Raw genomic sequence first — 10,091 nt, 5'->3', positions numbered from 1 at the left:
ATAACTCTGGAGTTCTTTCTGTTTTATTTTTGCTTTTAATACTACCTACATCTAAATTAATATTTGGGCTTTCATCCACCTGTGCCGACTTGGGAAAATATTCATTAATTCGGAGCAAACATATTTGATGATTTTAATTATTAGATAGACCAAATTGCGCAAAAGATGTAAAAGAACGCAGTCATATTTTGATCACGATTTGCGGTTTTAATAGTAAATATTTTAAAATTACTTTCCAGATTCGAGGATTGTCCACTAGTGTTATTATATATATCCATTATTAATTTAATTTTGGCATCATCTTATCACCATTGCATTGCTATACATAATAATATTATCTACCAGATAAAAATTTCAACAATAAAATCCTCATAATAAAGTTCAGATCTAAATGGTAAGCAGTTTTATGTTTGCCTATATTGTAAATAATATAATTGAAAAGAAGTACATAATTCACACTCAGACAATGTATAAAAAGGTCTCTAATAAGAAAATATGAAAAATGTATCAAGACATTCATAATAACAACCTCGTGTTCAACAGTTACTGATGTGAATTAGCTAAATTCATAATGCATGTGTTCAGTTAACGAAAATTTTGCACTTAAAGCTGGAGAGTAGAGAAAAGTATTCGAGTCGCAAATGTCTCAAAGGTTTCGTTGAATAAAAATATTCAAAACAGTTTGGATCATTCCAGCCGCAAATAAGAATAATCTTAGAAAGATTTATGAACAGGGTTTAGTCAACTTCATCAACGAGAAAAAAATATCATATTTATAATTGCTACTTTTATACAAGGTACTCTATATGCAACAGAAAAGTTTTAGTTTTTCAGATGCAGTAACGCAAAATTGGTATTTTATTTTGTATTTTAACATTGCAGAAAACGTATTCTCGGGAACTCTTAGATCAATTTTGCTAAATTGTATCTAGCAAACTAAATATATTTTCGAAAATGTTTATATAACGTTTTTTTTACAATTAACAATGTTGATCAATTGCCCAAGTCCTGCTACTATAAACGTACGCCCAGTATATCCTAAAGATTTTACATCTGAAAAATGAAATCGAATCCAACCTTCCTGGTTTTTATAAGTTTGCCCATGAAAATATCTGAAATGATCGTGTGAATCAATTGGATTGAAACACTAGCCTGTTATAAAACATAGTAAGAGTGAAACTTGAACTAGAAAATCGAAAGGACAGCCGAATATCAAGTACGTAGCAATTGTTAATTTAATAAATTAGTGACTTCGACCATCCCTTCGGGTCGCAAGAGCTTGGCTCATTTATTTTTAACATTCACAATTACCACTTGAATATGCAATTTTCCTGATTTTGCTCTGTAACGCAATCAGTATAGTCCCCATTTAAGTATTGTGAGCTTATAAATTTTGTAAATAAAAAAATTATACGAAAATGCATTTTTTGTATTCTTAAATTTGAAGGGTTTGAAATAAATTTGTGTATTTTTTGCTGTTTTTTCTGAAATCGGAATTCCATCATTTCGCACTTGTTTTTCAATTTTGGCTATCAAAACAAATCACAGATGGAGATTATCCAAGAAAACTGTTTTCACTGCGTTATTTGCGTAAACGGAGGATCAGAAGAAGCGAGCGGTCACTTTAATCTCTCAGATTGGCTTATTAAAAAAAACCAATTTATGACAAGATCTCCAAAAGACGAAATATAAGCAACTACATATAAAAAAATGAAACGAAACTGAAAAGAAGGAAAGAGTGTGGATTTATTTCAACTGATTTAAAGCAATTTTGTAGGGTTTGACTTACAAGCAGAAAGTGAATGAAAAGTTTTTTAAATAATTATTTGTCAGTTTACTGTTCTGCTATTTAAATACTTTAATCATTTGTTATTACATTTCTTTTCAAAAAAATATTGGTAAAATAACAGATTTTTTCGTGAATTTATAATAAATATGAAGTTGTATGTCGGCTTGGACCGACATTTGCAGGTTTTTTCTTCCCTGCAATTGTATTAATTTTGAAGCAGTGAATATTGAGTGAATTTTAGATATAATCTAATATTCAAATATTACACAAATCTATAATAATATCCGCCATGGGATTGTTCAATGCTTTTTAGTCACTTCTGTAAAATTCAAAAATCTCATTTACATGCAAATACGTGTCATACAAAATACCACTGCAAATTATCGCATATTTTCCAACTTATGTAACCGATAATTTAGCTGCTCTTAAATCAAAGCTGTTTTTGGAGCCTGATTCGTATGAATATTAGCGATTTCTTAAACAGAAACCTTAATCAAAGTAGACGTTGTGCAGCCATTGGTTGTTTATATTATTATTGCATATTTTTCTAAAGTTTCCGAAGGGAAAAAAGGAAAAAAGGAAAAAAATTAAAACCATTGCTCATTGACAGACACCGGAAATACGAAAAACAGATTTTTTGTTATAATACTTATCAAAGGAATTAATCAAATCAGTTATCAGGCTGAGACCAGAAGCTTCAATCATTTACCAATTAGTGTTCCTGTGGTTTCCCCAAAACCACATATTCAGCTGGAAATTGGAACAACGTTATATTGTTAACTACGACCAGGAATGGCATATTGGCAAACATTTTAAATTATGCGAAAGGGATTCAATTCAGAATTCTGTGAGTTTCCATTTTAGAGATGAACCGATTGAAAGCTAAATGTTTAAACAAAGAACAAAAACTATATAACGCGGCTATGTAGCGTAGATATATTCAGGTTGGTTTTAATTAGAATGGAATTCATTTAAAAGTTAATAAAAACTGAAATAAAAGGGCAGATAATTTAACTTTTTTTTTTCAAGAGATTGCTTTTGAAGTTTATTCCGTTTTTAGCATTCATTTAATTTTAGCACGAGTTTTTGTTTCGTAATACGGGCGTTATTTAAAGATTGTGTTAGTCACTGTTGAATAATGAACCTTTGCTTCTGTCTGAGCAAGTTGTTCATATTACTTTATTTTAGTTTTACAGACGTAATTAATTTGCCCAATTTATTCTGCAGCGTCATAAATGGTAAAATATGTGACTGTTCATCTCTTTTGTTAGTTAAATGTTGCTTGAAAACTTAATCAAAACAGCTACTTGGGTATACAATAAATAGTTTAGTTTTCCAATATAGAAGGAAAGTTGTAGTCGTAAGTAAAGGTACAAAGTAGAGAATGAGTTAGTTTTTCTAGCTCTAACCAAACGGGAGATAATGTATTAACTGAATACAAAACTTTAAAGGAGGCAACAGTGTCACTTTTATGTTTGGGTAAAAATCCACAAAGGCGTGTCTAAAGTGCTATTGCTTGCCAAACAAATTCAGAAAATACACTCCTTTATATATCTTCGTTTTTCCATAAATAACATTTGTGTCTCTTATGCAGACGTAAACTTCTTGAATGAACTGGAAGCTATTACATATGCTGGTGCATTCATAAATACATATAATTACTTAGACTAGTCCTACGAGCGAATTGTAGGGTTTAATAAACATGTGCATTAAATAGTAAACAGGCTGATTGTATATGCATGACCGTAAGCAGGTATTTGTATAAATGCAATGTAAATGACTATAATGTTTTTAATTCAAGTTCACTGCGTTTCAATTATTTATGTTTAAGCTGAAAAATTTATGTCATTTAACTAAGCGCGCGTTTTATAAGCTTTAAAAAGTATTTATTAACCGGTTTTAAGCGAAAATTATCATTTTTATAAACATGAAAAACACATAGATTAAGTTTGTAGTATTAGTGGAATTACCAGCAGTAATTATCTTTGAATTATTGGTGCAACTATTACTATTTATTTGCTTTTTTGAAAATTGTGAACAAAATTATTAGGTAACATTAAGCGCTAGTAGTTTAACGTTGAAGAATAAACATTACGCCATTAAAAAAAAATTATATTCATTAATTAAAAAACAAAATATTCTCGGTCAAAAAATTCCAATTTATTCCGAATCTATAGGTAAGACTTAAAAGTGATTTTCGAGCGTATTGTACAAAGAAGTATTTCCGATCAGCATCACTTTCCGTGTTTTAAACTGCACATGTGTTTGCTAGTTGGATCTGATTGATTGAAAGTGGAGTGGTAGTACAGACTTCAGCTTGCTCTAATTTCAAATAAATGCTTGTCTCTCTGAATTGTAACACTTACTTTCTTTTAATTTGATTTGTTTTGATGTTCATTTTTGCACTATTTTCGACTTTAACCGACGATTTAAACCAAAAAGTCATTAATAATTGTGCCATGCTTAACACCGGTCACAACGAGAATAGAAATGGCATCAAATTAAAGAGACACGAGCAAAGTTTAGAGAGCATCGACACCACTCCATACGCGTTGTGAAGTAGAGGTGTTGAACAATAGAGTCCATTGCTGGCATTTGCATGAAATGTATATAAAAAAGTTGGAATTATACTCGTAAATTACCAGCATACAAAACTGAAACAAAGTATCAAACAACTCAAACATGACACACAAATAATTTGTGCTAGAGCACTCCCTTTTCTACCACTGGATAGAAACAATAAATAAAAGCGCCAATCAGTAAATGAAACTTGTATTAATTAGAAAATCGTACCAGATGAACATTTAGGTAGAAGACAAGTTTATGTCTCAGACAAAAATGGGCTGTTACTTGAACTAACACATTCCTGAGCTGAAACAGCCTAGTTAGAAACAAATAGGCGGTTTTCATGTAATAAGCGGAATTTCAAAGCACTTAAGTTTTACGCCTCTTTGTTAAAATTGGGCCAGCGGATCAGATATGACCACAATTTTTGTCATTTAACTCAAAAATCGTTTGAGSTACATCACTCGTACTCCACCACTGGATACAACATTAAAACCGTCTGTCAATAAATAAAATTTGTGAAAAATAARWGTTTTTTCACATCTGGGTACAAAGAACATGTTTTAGGTTCAAACACAACGTCACCTTTTTGTTCATATCTCAGACAAAAATTGAGCTAGCGCTTTCATTTCTTCACGACTGAATAGAGAATTGATTAACCCATTTACCAAGAATTTTGAAAATTGCAAATTTGCCACGATTAAAAATTTAAACGACGGATTCCAGAGTTGCTCAAAAATATACGTGGTTAAATAAATATAGGAAATTGTTTCACTCAATCGGTATTTATAACTCCTAGATAGAGTGTATCTAGTGTGTCTGTTTTTATCTATTTCGTACTTGCAATTTTCGATTTCGATTTTTGTTGTTTATCCAGCTAGGAATGTTTGCTTTTGTTTCATTTGATTATCTGCAGTTGCTTCAATTTGTCGTTTGGTTACTTGAGTTTCTCACATATTCATTATTATTTTTTTGTAGTTTTGGTATTCTGCATCGGGTGATTTGTCGCTGTGTTGTCTTTCATGAAACACAAATACTTGAATTTCTATTTCAAATGCAAAATTTACTCTTTCTTGTACAATAATAAGTTTAGAACAAGTTTCTCCCTTTCTCGATTTTTAAGACACTTTTCGTCTTTCTTTGTATATCGTATCTGCTGATTCGTTCTTGTTGCGCTGCTTTAAATCTACTTTTTCTTATTAGAGAAAAACATTATCTTAGTTAATTTAAATAATTGACACCGTCATATTTTTTTACTGTTTTGGTTGTCCTTCTTGATAACTGTTACGTTCGATTGGCCTATTTTGCATGCAACTTTTTAAATTTGAGTAATTTCTAGTTTTCTCTTTTATGGTCTTTGGTATTTCGCTGCATGATGACCATGTCTTTTCAGGTGTTACCTGTAAACATTGAACACCTGAAAAGTTTAGATGTGACTTTTCGATCAATTTGTCTCTTGTGGATCACAACTTTCCATTTTTCTCTATTTTCATTTTCAAGTCGCTTTGAGGGTTATAATACCAATGAATTGGTCTGTATTTGTTTTCTTATATTTTCTAATAATTATCAATTTTTTCGTTCACAGTTGATTTTATTTTCTTTCATTTCCTTCGGCGTATTTATCATGTTTTCCTTTCCATTTTAGTTTCTTAGCTGGTGACTAGTGGCTGTGTTGTTTTTCATAAGCGCTACTGTTTCTATTTTTCAATTGGGCAAATTTGTGCTAATCGTGGTAAACTTTCCTCTTAAGGCACATTGTTTCTTATTTCAATGAATCGATATTGCTCTCGAGCTTTCGTCAATCTAGTTTCCAGTGATTTAATTATTCAAATTTGCCAAATAAGTTTGTATTGTTCTGTTGTTTTTTCCTCAAACAACATGCATTTGGGTTTCAGTTAATCGTGTTTGCATTAAACCGATATTTGTTTAAACAATAGAACAATACAGACGGTTTAAAATACATATAAAATTTATGCGATCCGAAAATCGCTTCAGATGTATTTAGACGACCACTTTCTGAACATCGAACAATTTCTGGGAAAATATATTTGCCTAGAGTTCTTCTTTCAGGAAATTTTTAAACATGCAAATCGGTTCTTACGATATTCCCTACCCTGTATAATGTATGAAGGCTTTCGTACAAACACACAGGGTGTCAAAATCATATGAAAAGGTCTCATTAAAAAATGAGCAGATCCTCCAAAGAAATAGCCGTTTAAAACGCCGCTGAAAATAGGTTTTTACTAAATTGCCTCTAGAACTCGGTATAAGTTGATACATTTTAATATATTAGATACTAGTTAAAACTCTTTACAATAGTGTCTTTGAAAATAATTTTGCTGTTTGAGTTCGTTCAACCGAGCAGTTTGTTCACATTAATGCTCATAGTTTTAATGCTAACATTTTTTAGGTAGCTTGGAGCTTTAGGGTAAAAATATATACTCTTATACTATCGATAAAATAGGAATGCCATTCCATTAGAGAAAAATAATTACTTGTGTCATCAAACATATCAAGCTGGAATTTCTCTTTCAACGTATTATTTTCATTAACGTGTAATTAATCCCTAAATACACTACTCTACTTTACTTTCAAAATTATTATCATGCACTATTTTAAACAGTGTATTATAGGTAAGTAAGCAATTTTACAAATTATGTGTTTGTGTGCCGTCAAATTTTCATTAAAATTTGATTTTCATTATGTTAAAACGTTTATTTCCTAGTTTGAACAGGAGTGAAAAACATACTTTTCAAGTGTCCCCAGAGTGAATCCCGTAATTTACAAAAACATTTGGTGAAAAATGTTTGTTGACGTGTTTGGGTTAGATGGTAGATTTAGATTTGAACAAATTAATATCAACAAATACCGAGTTCAAAAATAAGAAATGTATATGCAAATTGTTTGTCTATGCAAAAAACAAAATTTTTCCTAAATTTACACAAAAAAATATTTTTAGGATATAAATATTGATATAACGGGAGTATTTTCTAGTCCCAATTGACAAACACCCTGAAAAATTGTACTTTACAAAAATAAACTTCAAACTTTATTGCAAATATATTTCTTTGGAAAACAGTTCATTTTATCAATATCAAACAAAAGTACTTTTTCAGGTTCAACTTTCAAGGTATCTAAAAATAATTTTCTCGTGTCTGCATCATACAGTGTGCTAAAAATATTAGCATTAATGTGTATAATCTGATTAGTTCTTGGCAAAATTAAACAGCAAAATAAGTTTCAGATGCACTATTGTACGGAGCCTAAACTAGTATCTGACATTAAAAAAGATATGAAATTATGCAGAGTACTTTAAAAGTTATTTAATAAAAAGCGATTTTCAGTGATACCTTTTCCTCTCAATTTACTTCTCATATTTATACATTCTTGGATAAATATAATACCGTTTTTGGATGAAGAACATTTGTTCAAGTTTATGATGTATTTTCTTGAAAATATTTATTGACTTAAACCTGGATTCGAAACATGCAAAATGCAAAACACTCGGTGTTCGAGGGGCTAAAAAGTTGAGATTAGCTATATTTAAAAGTGGCGAAAGAAAGTACCTTTTTGTTCATTTTATTAATGGATTAATATTTAAAATGCTGATAAACTAGCAGTTGTGACTGGTATTTAAATTAAAATGCGAGACAAAAAATGCGAAACAATTTGCTACTCCACTGTATTTGACCCACTGCGGAAATAGTCATTCTTCCCTCTTATTATTCCCTTGGAATTAATGAGCATCATTTTGTCTTACTATACAGCCTCAGAATGCGTATAATATTGGGTAGTGATGGATAAAGTATGTAACAAAATTGGTTCAATTTTTTCCGTTCCCCGTTTTTGTGTCTGTTTTTGGACAAACAACATTATAGTTAGCTCACTTACAGAGAAATTGAGAGTATGAAATGTCAGTTATTAAACAGGACAATTTAAGAATAAACGAAAAACCGTATAAAAACAACTCGCAACTGAACTTTCAGAATCGCTCGGAGTGACATTCGGAATTCAGTTGATTTATTAAAATTGAGCCCCAACTTACTCAGACGTGTAAAACCGACTTTGGAGTCAAAAGAACTCCAGGAGTTTGATAAAGTTTTGTATAAAAACCCCCATAGAAGCAAAACATCTGAATCGAACAAGCAATTAAGTTACATTTTAAATTACGTCAGGTGATGCAGTTAATCTCATTTCATGTTTTGCTTATGTTTTCAATAATAAACAAATGGCGATAAATCTTCGTATGAATTCCTAAGCTTTGTCATTTTTTCTTATAGATTCCAGAAGGACGTGGAGTGTGAAGAAGAGACCAAAATGTACCATATTTTGAGAACTACTGGGTCACTTGTTGGTTTACTGAATCCGCTCCTAAAAGCTCCGAATCAACTCTAATTGGATCAGCAAATGTATGCTTTTTAAATAAATCCTAAGCAGTTTATTCAAATCCCCTGAAGCGTTTAACTACTAAAAAATATTTTCCCTAAAAAAAATAAGCACTTGGATACTCGTGTAAATTCAAATATCAAACACCTGGCCTTTATGGAAATTTGTGCCTCCATCCCTCCATATGTAAAGCCCAAATTCGAGATTTGGTGTATTTTTTTAACGATCCATTTAAAATGTGTTTTCTAAGGTATGCAGACCACTCATACTCCGGAAACTGGATAAGTAATGCAATATAATCCTCTCTCAAAATACCAAGAAAATTTAAAAGCTAAGTAGCAGCTTAGCAAAAAAATCAGAAATTTATTAATTTAATATCTATCATTCTGTTATATAATATCCAGAAGATCCATTCATATCGCCAACTGCTTAAATGAAAAAATCGGTCAATAAAAAAACATTGTGCAATCTAATTCAGTAACACTGATATGGTAATTAGCCCACAGTGACATGCTAACGTATCCTTGAATCTTGGGAATCATCACATGAGAATGAAATGAACAAATTTAACTGCAGTGTTTAGAAAATTTAGCATTAGCTTGCTGTCATCCTGTTTTAACTCTTCACTGGTATGTTTTATTTTCTAATCTTAATTAAAATCAATTAGTCAATATCAGGCCAAAAGCAAATTAATGTATAACAACAAAAAATGTAAACCTTATAAAGTGTTCTTGAAATAAAGGCATACCAGCATTAATACTTAATTTTGTGTTATTATCACTTTTAAAAATCATTTGCATCCTTTAAGTATTTGTGGTCATTATGGGCTTTATTTTCCTAGAACTTTTTGTGCTCCCCACTATGCTTGATAACATAAAATATGTTTATTTGTCAGCGCAAAACAGAACAGAAATAGTTGCCGAAACAATTTCAAACACTTTTTCCTCGAAACGAGTCGCTCGGAACGCCAGTTTGGCTTATAAAAAAGATGCCAAGAAAAGTAATTTAAACTTGGATCAGACACTTTCCCCGGTAAATTTGCTTCCATGAGAACAAACTTGACGGGTAATTCGAATTAGAAACTTTTTGCAAAAAACCCAAAAGTGTAATTAGACTCAATCGCTGGGGACATTTAGCATCAACCAACCTTAGTTTAATAGATTGCAGACGGCCGTTCAATTGTCTTTTAATCTCCAGCAATCATAAAAATTTCCTGATTGAAAACCACTTGAAAACTTTTTTCGTTGCCGGCGACGGAAGCCGGCAAAACACTGTGAATGCGCGAATTCCAGCTATTGCTATGAAATCGCGACGCCAACTGAGAAAACCGACGTCGAGCGAAACAATCGCC

The 10,091-nt window shown here is 31.2% G+C and overlaps 1 protein-coding gene and 1 long non-coding RNA gene across 2 annotated transcripts in view; one reads left to right on the top strand and one right to left on the bottom strand.

Annotated features, from left to right (window-relative positions):
• LOC125503896 overlaps positions 1-9,072 on the top strand; it is a 309,807-nt gene extending 300,735 nt beyond the window's left edge. Inside the window, exon 5 of the long non-coding RNA XR_007281146.1 lies at positions 8,635-9,072. This is a non-coding gene — a long non-coding RNA (uncharacterized LOC125503896). The remainder of the gene's footprint in view (positions 1-8,634) is intronic.
• The window catches only part of LOC109540307 (adenylate cyclase type 6), a 232,004-nt gene extending 221,913 nt beyond the window's left edge, over positions 1-10,091 (bottom strand). Inside the window, exon 1 of the mRNA XM_048665026.1 lies at positions 9,888-10,091. The gene's annotated coding sequence lies outside the window, so the exon portion shown is untranslated. The remainder of the gene's footprint in view (positions 1-9,887) is intronic.

The sequence above is a fragment of the Dendroctonus ponderosae genome, unplaced genomic scaffold (genome assembly GCF_020466585.1).
Source record: "Dendroctonus ponderosae isolate FM_Combo_2020 unplaced genomic scaffold, Dpon_F_20191213v2 Dpon_F_20191213_3, whole genome shotgun sequence".
In the NCBI taxonomy this organism is placed as follows: domain Eukaryota; kingdom Metazoa; phylum Arthropoda; class Insecta; order Coleoptera; family Curculionidae; genus Dendroctonus; species Dendroctonus ponderosae.
This window is presented reverse-complemented; position numbering and strand designations above follow the sequence as displayed.